Consider the following 8169-nt stretch of genomic DNA (forward strand, 5'->3'; position numbering starts at 1 on the left):
AAAAATATAAAGCAAGGAGGGGGAGAGATAATAATAATAATAATAATAATAATAATAATAATAATAGTTGTTGTTGTTGTTGTTTGTACCCTGCCCATCTGACTGGGTTGCCCCAGCCACTCTGGGTGGTTTCCAAGACATAAAAACTTAATAAAACACCAAACATTAAAAACTTCCCAATACAGGGCTGCCTTCAGATGTCTACTAATAGTTGTGTAGTTCTCTATTTCCTTGACATCTGAAGGGAGGGTGTTCCACATGGCGGGCACCACCACCAAGAAGGCCCTCTGCCTGATTCCCTGTTGCTCACTTCTCACAGTGAGGGAACCACCAGAAGGCCCTCAGAGCTGGACCTCAGTCGGGGTGGAGACGCTCCTTCAGGTACACTGGGCTGAGGCTGTTTAGGGCAGGGGTCAGCAAACTTTTTCAGCAGGGAGCTTGTCCACTGTCCCTCAGAACTTGTGGGGGGCTGGACTATATTTTGAAGAAAAGAAATGAACAAATTCCTATGCCCCACAAATAACCCAGAGATGCATTTTAAATAAAAGCACACATTCTACTCATGTAAAAACATGGTGATTCCTGGACTGTCCACGGGCCAGACTTAGAAATTGATTGGGCTGCATCCGGCCCCCGGACCTTAGTTTGCCTACCCATGGATTAGGGCTTTAGAGGTCAGCACCAACACTTTGAATTGTGCTCAGAAACGTACTGGGAGCCAATGCAGATCTCTCAGGATTGGTGTTAAATGGTCTCGACGGCCACTCCCAGTCACCAGTCTAGCTGCCGTACTCAGGATTAGTTGTAGTTTCAGGTCACCTCCAAAGGTAGCCCTACATAGAGCTTGTTGTAGTAGTCCAAGCGGGAGATAACCAGAGCATGCACCACTCTGGCGAGACAGTCCACGGGCAGGTAGGGTGTATCTGGTAGACAGCTGCCCTGGATACAGAATTGACCTGCACCTCCATGGACAGCTATGAGTCCAAATGACTCCCAGGCTATGCACTTCAGGGGCACAGTTACCCCATTCAGCGGCGGAGCAAGCCGATTGGGTGCCTGGGGCAGCACGCGCGCCCTTTGCCCAGAGACAGGGCCAGCTACCCGTGGGGCTGGGCAAACCAGGGCAAGGCGGGGTAGGACACTCTGTGGGGCCTCCAAGGAGTGTTCCTGTCTCCTCCCACTCAGCCGCACTACAGCTGAGGGGGAGGTGGCGGGTGGACCGTTTGGGGCAGTGCGGAGCCTGCGCGCGTCCAAGCCACCGTGTCTCTCCCAGGAGACATGTGTGGCTTGGGTGCATTGCAGGCCCCACAGTGAGTGCCGCCCTCAGTGGTGACATCCAGCCTCTACTTAGAAACCTCCCAGAAAGGAGAGTCCACAACCTCCCAAGGGAGACCATTCCACTGTCAAACAGTTCTTACTGTCAGAAAGTTTTTCTGTTTGTTTAGTCGGAATCTCCTCTCTTGTCACTTGAAGCCATTGGTTTGAGTCCTACTCTCCATAGTAGGAGAAAACAAGCTTGCTCCCTCTTCCATGTGACAGCCCTTGAGATATGTGAAGATGGCTATCATATCTCTGCTCACTCTCCTCTTTCCCAGGCTACACAGACCCAGCTCCTTCAAGTGTTCCTTATAAGGCTAGGTTTCCAGACCCTTGATCATCCTGGTTGCCCTCCTCTGTACACCTTTCAGCTTATCAGCATCCTTCTTAAACTGTGGTGCCCATAATTGGACACAGTATTCCTGATGTGTGGGATGTGAAACACAAGAGCAGTCAAGTACAACATTCCTAGAGTGAACATGTTTACACATGGGGAGGAATGTTTGTCCAGCCAGCAGGTAAACTTCCTGTTTCCTTCTGGGCTGGGACAGACTTCCTTTGCATGTGACTAGAGGTGGGTGTGGCCTCACCTGTGCAGGTAATGACAAAAGCACAGGGCAGGGCAGCCATCTCTCTTTTTTTGACTATATGCATCGAAGAAGCAACATCTGCTTATGAGATAGTTTCCAGGTGTATGTTACTTTTCTAAGATAAGTCTGCTTTCTGGGATCTGATTGTGAACAGAATGTGAGTAAACTCTTTTTATTCTTTTATAGAAGACTGTGTCGTGTCTTATATTTTATGAGTGAATAAGGGGAAAATACCAGAACAGTTATTATAGAGGCTTTAGCGAGCCTGACCAAATGCATCCGCTGTCAAGCTTGCAAAAATCTATTATTTGCCCGATAATAAATGCTGGAAATGTAAAGAAACTGAAGGTACATTCTTTCACCTTTGGTGGACGTGCCCAAGGATTAAGGCTTTCTGGGAAATGATATATAATGAACTGAAAAAGGTATTTAATATACCTTCTTGAAGAAACCAGAGGCCTTTCTTCTGGGCATTGTCGGCCAATTGGTGCTAAAGAAGGACAGAACTTTTTTTATGTATGCTACAACAGCAGCAAGAATACTCATTGCAAAGTATTGGAAGACACTGTTGGGATACTGCCAGGGAGATAAAGTCCATCATGGCCCCCAAGCCGTCTGCCGGACGATCCATCGATCTCCCGTAGGCACGCAGTATCAGCAATTAGCGACATGAGTTTCTAGAAAATATCTTGCCACATTCCAGAGCTCATGCACACTCTATCAGCAGATAATGCACAGCAAAAGTCGCACTAAGGAGAGCATTATTTACAAGTTTTATTCAGCGTTGATCAGAACACAGAAAAACATGACTGCCTGCTTTAGTGTCTACGACACAGAGAGAGAAAACGAAAGCAACAGAAAACATAAACATCCTGTGAACAGGAAATACGCAGACTCTGTGACTCACAGCCTGCTCCCTTTTAAGGTGGAACGGAAATATCCTAACAGACACAAGATCTACCCACTTTGGAAGAATGGCAGATGAAGGTGATGGACTATATGGAACTGGCAGAAATGACTGGCAGAATCCGAGACCAGGGAGAAGAGTCGGTGGAAGAAGATTGGAAGAAATTTAAAGACTACTTACAGAAATATTGTAAAATTAATGAATGATAGAATGATGTTGGATAGTAACTAAGTGGTTTCTAGCTGTAATGCTTTAAGAGAATATGAAAAAAAGGGTTATAAATGGGTTAAAATCTAATGGTAAGGATTTGCTGAACCAATAAATTGAAGTGGAATACAAAAAGGGAGGTACGAAGAGGTCCGGGAAACAAGCTAAAGGAAAATAAGTAACTGGAAATATGTGTGTTTTTAATTGTTTTTATTTTGTATTTTTCTCTTTTTTTTCATTTTTACTGTAATATTTCAAAAAACCTAATAAATATCTTATAAAAAAAAACAAATGCATCCGCTGTGTGTTTAAAAAGGGGAAAGTTACTCTGCTAAACTGTGAACTTGTTAACACAAGTTGGAAAGGCTATAACCAAACAATATATCCTCTCCTGCATCCCTGAACATTCCCACAAGATGTGGTCTGACCAAAGCAGAATAGAGTGGGACTATGACTTCCCTTGATCTGGACACTTGACTTCTGTTGATGCAGCCTAGAATAGCATTAGCTTTTTTATTTCTGCTGCTGCATCACACTGTTCACTCATGTTCAGCTTGTGGTTCACCAAGACCCCTAGATCCTTTTCACATGTATTGCTAGTAAGCCAGGTGTCCCCCTATCTTATATTTGTGAAGCTGGTCCTTCCTGCCTAACTGAAGAACCTGACATTTGTCCATATTGAAATTTGTTTTGTTAGTTTGGGCCCAGTTCTCCCATCTGTTATAAGGTCATTTTGAATTCTGGTTCTGCCTTCTGAAGCATTAGCTACCTTTCCCGTTTTGGTGTCATCTGCAAATTTACTTCCTTCACCTAAGTTGTTTATAAAGACATTGAATGACAACAGGCCCAGGACAGAACCTTGCGACACCCCACTTGTCACTTATCTCCAGGATTACAAGGAACCATTAGTTAGCACTCTTTGTGTTCAGTCAGTTAACCAGCTACAAATCCACCAAACAGTTTCTTTGTTCAACCCACATTTTACCAGCTTCCTTGCAAGAATATCATGGAGGACTTTGTCAAAATCAAGATACACTTTGCCTAGAGTGTAAGGTCCAACAAATTCACCCATTGCCTTGCTGACAATTTCATTTCCCAGAAGGTGGAAGAAGCAACAAGGGGATCACCCATCTTGGACCTGGTCCTCACCAACAGGCCCATCTATTCCAACATCCATTTCTCACAGTGGATAAACAGTTACCTCTGAGAAACCAGGAAGCAGGACTCAAGCACAAGAGCCCTCTCCGCTCCTGTTGTTTCCAGCAACTGGCATTTGGAAGCATAACAACTTCAAACTATGAAAGCAGAGCACAGCCATCAGGATTGGTAGCTATTGATAGCCCTCTCCTCTTCCATTAATTTGTCTGATCCTCATTTAAAACAATTCCAAGTTAGTGTCGCCTGTGGGAGAGAGTTCCACAGTTTAACAATTTGTTAAAGTGGAAGGGTGCAGCATTCCCTAAAATGGGCCAATCACCAACCAGGGCAGGCAGTGGGAAAGGGGGTTGGTTTTCCGGTGCAGCAACCTGGACACTGAGGAGGCACTTGGGGTGAGGGTGGGGCACACAATTTTTTTTTAATTTTTTATTTTCAATGCAGAATCATAACAAAAATTACAAACATTGAATCCAAAATAATACTATACAAACAAAAAAAATGGAACATACAAAAAAAAAAGAAAAAGAAAAAAAGCAGAGGAAACAAAACAAAACAAAAACAAAAAGGCACACATCTACAGAAAAAAACATATCGTCATTATAATCTAGTCATTACATACATATACACATATTGACTTCCTTCCTTTGTTCTAAGACCTCAAAAAATTTACTATTACTGTATTGTTGTGTCTAATTAGATTACTTCCATCTTTGTACTTTTTTTTTACACCATTTTTCTTTTTCTTTAACCCTGTAAAGCATCATTCATTACATACCGATATACTTACTCCAGAACAATTTTTTTTATATACTCTTTAGCACATCCCCATTCTTTTAATAATTTCTGGTCCGATTGTCCCCTTATGAATGCTGTGAGTCTTGCCAGATTTATGTATTCACAAAATTTAATTTGCCATTCTTTCACTGATGGAATTTTTCTCCCTTTCCAGTTTTTTGCTATAAGCATCCTGGCAGCTGTTGTTGCATAAAGGAATACTTTCCTTTGATTGTCGGGAATATCGTTTGTGATTAAACCTAAAAGGAATGCCTCCGGTTTTTTACTGAAAGATATTTTAAACATCTTTTTGAGTTCTTCATAAATTTCATTCCAGAATTGTTTAATAGATCGGCATTCCCACCACATGTGAAACATTGTTCCTATTTCTTTTTTGCATCTCCAACAGGTATTTGATTTTAATTTGTAAATTTTAGCCAATTTTACCAGAGTTAAGTATGGTGGGGCACACAATTTGTGGGGCACACCAAAGGTTCACCTTCTTCCAACTTGCCTAAGCCTTGGGGGATGGCCTTCTGTGACACCATTTCCTCTCTTTCCTCTGATTTTTCTCCTGCCGTAGAGGTTATTCAGGGGTCAGCAAACTTTTTCAGCAGGGGGCCGGTCCACTGTCCCCCAGACCTTATGGGGGGCCGGACTATATTTTTTTGGGGGGATGAATGAATGCCTATGCCCCACAAATAACCCAGAGATGCACTTTAAATAAAAGCACACATTCAACTCATGTAAAAACACGCTGGTTCCCATACTGTCCACGGGCTGGATTTAGAAGGTGATTGGGCCGGATCCGGCCCCTGGGCCTTAGTTTGCCTACCCATGGGTTATAATCATTTGTAGGAGGAGCACTGCATTCAGCTCCCTCAGGGCCCGTTTTTGTTTTTCAATTGTGTACAAAGGTATTTCAGGAAGAACTCTTGCTTTGCTTGGTCTTTAGCTTTTTCTGCCTTTTGGTTGTGGTGCTGAGGTCCATCTGGTTGTTTTCTATCAGCTGTAACTCACTAAAAAGATGAATACATTTTCTATAGAAGATTAAGCTGTAGCTGTAAAATTTAAAATGAAGTGTATTTTCACTTCGTGTGTGTGTGTGTGTGTGTGTGTGTGTGTGTTACATAACTACCAAGCAACTCCACGGTCTATCTATTTCATTTATACATAAAAAAGAATTCCAATGTATGTACTACTTGAAAACTGATTGCCTTCTTCAAAGTATAAAATAAAAGTAAACTATGACTAGGAATGTATAAGATACAACAGAAACTAATCTGAATAAAACTGCGCCTCTCAGAGTTCTCTACGGGGCCCCCCTGACGTCTGCGCCCTAGGCGGCTTTCTAGATGTCCTGATGAGAGCCCCAGCCCTGTGTGCGTGGGGGCGGGGGCTGGGGGAGGCTGCACCGAGCGCCTTCAGGGGGTCCTTCCCGGCCTCTGACAAGGATCTCTTGGCCCTTTCGGCCTGGTGGGACTCTGACTCCCATCAGCCCGAGGAAGCACGGTCAATGCGAGGAAACCTACTGCTTTGTTCGCTTTCGATTCCTTTTGCAAGTGCATTACATTTTGCCTTTTCAACTGTCTGAAGCAAGTTGAACTCGTGTATAAAAAAGTGTTTCAGCTCAGCCTCTCTGAGACAACCCACGAAATAATCCAGTAGTCTATTGAAGCATTCGTCGAGATTTGCTGCAATCCATTCATCATCATCACGGGACCACTTGGTACATGCATGAAAAAGGGCAGTTTTGGCAAGGTAAGAATGGAGGCGCAGCAACATCGCGCTCGCTGGCCCTGCCGGAGAGTGGCGCGCACGTTGAGGAAGAGCGCAGGGGAAGAGCGAAGCCAGGCTGGAGCGCTTCTGTCTGTTGGTAGATGTTTCCGGGGATGCTGAAGGCCTGCAGAACCCGAACCAAACCCCTGGGTCCGCCTTGCTCAGGGCCTCAGAGGCTCTCCAAGGATTTCAGGCAAGGAGAGTCTCTCTCAGCCCTGCTTGGAGATGCTGAGCGGGATACACTCGAGGACGTCCTGAGCGCGAGGCGGATGCTCTGCCACTGAACCATGTCGGTCCTTCGCCTCTGCGCCCTGTAGCGCATCAGCAGCACCCAGAGGAGACCTGGTTGGGGGAAATACTCTTGTGCGAAAGGGAGAACCGCTGCAGAAAGAGGGGCTGCGTTGGCCACTCTCTTTTGTCATGTGGATTTCCCCATCACCGCGTTAAAAAAAGACAAAATACTAGGAGCACGTTCTTTTAAATTGCTCATCCCTTCGTTTGAAGGTGGTTCGAAATCCCTTTTCAGGCTTGCTATGGGACATTGGTTTGGCGCGTTCCTCCGTCTTCCGACGCTTCTTTATGTTATGATGATCATGTTTAATGTATCTATTAGCGATACGTGTGTGCTGCGGCTGCTGCCCGAGAGCATAACGCGCTGGTGGCTTACAATATTATTATTACACAATAAAAAAATTAATACATTACAATATTTTATCATAATTACCGTTTATAATATGTTACAAAGTATAAATTTTAATATTATATAAAATGTATAGTGTACAATCATAGTATAACAAAAATAATATTAATGTACCCCCTGAATTAATAATAATAATATAAATATTTTATAATATTTTATCGTATTAACATTACTATATCTTACAGAGTGTGCTATAAATTATATAACACAATATTGTATAACAACTCTAATATTTATATGTCTTCGGCCCTCAATATATTATTACATAATTATCATACATTCTAATTTATATTAACATGCTATGAATTGTAATATATTATATTTAAAGTATATAATGTTATGGTATAACAGTAAGATTGATATTTCTCCCCGCCTTCCGAATTACCCAAATCTCTAATAATTTGGAGCGTGATTTGCTGAGTGGGTGGAAGAAAATAAAAACGGCACATGAGGCTGGGCGCGGGGAAAACAAATAAAAACTGCCACCCCCGTTTTCTTTTCACCGGCGGTAGCGGCATGAAGTTCTCCGGCTGACGCGTGTTCTCTTTCGACACAGGCAAAGAAAAGATGCTTCCGAGTCTTGTTTGGTTTTTTCCTGAAAACAATCCGAAACACATTTTGGAAGGGGGGGTAATTTTCCCTCCTCCCTCCCCCACTCTTTTGCTCGGTCCCGGACTCCCCTGAAATCCAGGAAGTCTCCTGGCCGAGGCGAACCGGCCCGGCTGAATCTCCGCGGC

General features: G+C 43.5%; 1 long non-coding RNA gene across 1 annotated transcript in view; it reads right to left on the minus strand.

Moving 5' to 3' along the window:
• The window catches only part of LOC308467808, a 921448-nt gene that overhangs the window by 581612 nt on the left and 331667 nt on the right, over positions 1-8169 (minus strand). The gene's annotated exons all lie outside the window — the stretch shown is intronic.

Source organism: Podarcis pityusensis (assembly GCF_964106645.2).
Source record: "Podarcis pityusensis genome assembly, chromosome: W".
Taxonomy (NCBI): domain Eukaryota; kingdom Metazoa; phylum Chordata; class Lepidosauria; order Squamata; family Lacertidae; genus Podarcis; species Podarcis pityusensis.